The following is a 563-nucleotide window of genomic DNA, read 5'->3' as shown; positions in this document are numbered from 1 at the left end:
GGGTTGCCATTTCCTCCTCCAGGGGATCTTCCCGACCCTCCAGAGTTTTTAACCCACATCTCTTGTCTCTTGCATTGGTAGGCAGATTCGTTACCACTAGCACCACCTAGGAAGCCCAAGTACTACCTAAGCACTTGCTAAAATGTGGATTCCCAGCCTAACTCCTGAGATCCTGACTGTGTAGAATTTGGGTGGGGCCCAAGTATCCATAAGCTTCCCTGGTGGCTCAGACGGTAAAGCATCTGTCTGTAATGCAGGAGACCCGGGTTCGATCCCTGGGTTGGGAAGACCCCCTAGAGAAGGAAATAACAGCCCACTCTAGTATTCTTGCCTGGAAAATCCCATGGATAGAGAAGCCTGGTAGGCTACTGTCCATGGGGTCGCAAAGAGTCGGACACAACTGAACGACTTCACTTTTTTCAAGTATCCATGGGCTTCCCAGGTGGCACTAGTGGCAAAGAACTTATTTGGAAATGCAAGAGACAGTAAGAGACTTGGGTTCAATCCTCGGGTTGGGAAGTTCCCCTGGAGGAGAAAATGGCAACACAGTATTCTTGTGTGGA

The 563-nt window shown here is 49.7% G+C and overlaps 1 non-coding gene across 1 annotated transcript; it reads left to right on the top strand.

The window, feature by feature from the left end:
* The first annotated feature begins 215 nt into the window (after positions 1 to 215).
* Positions 216 to 287, top strand: TRNAY-GUA (transfer RNA tyrosine (anticodon GUA)). The gene has a single exon. It is a non-coding gene; the product is annotated as a tRNA-Tyr (tRNA).
* The last annotated feature ends 276 nt before the right edge of the window (positions 288 to 563 follow it).

The sequence above is a fragment of the Giraffa tippelskirchi genome, chromosome 3 (assembly GCF_054371585.1).
Source record: "Giraffa tippelskirchi isolate mGirTip1 chromosome 3, T2T-mGirTip1v1.2.pri, whole genome shotgun sequence".
NCBI classification, from domain to species: Eukaryota; Metazoa; Chordata; class Mammalia; order Artiodactyla; family Giraffidae; genus Giraffa; species Giraffa tippelskirchi.
The sequence above is the reverse complement of the archived record's forward strand: the minus strand, read 5'-3'. Positions and strand labels throughout refer to the sequence as shown.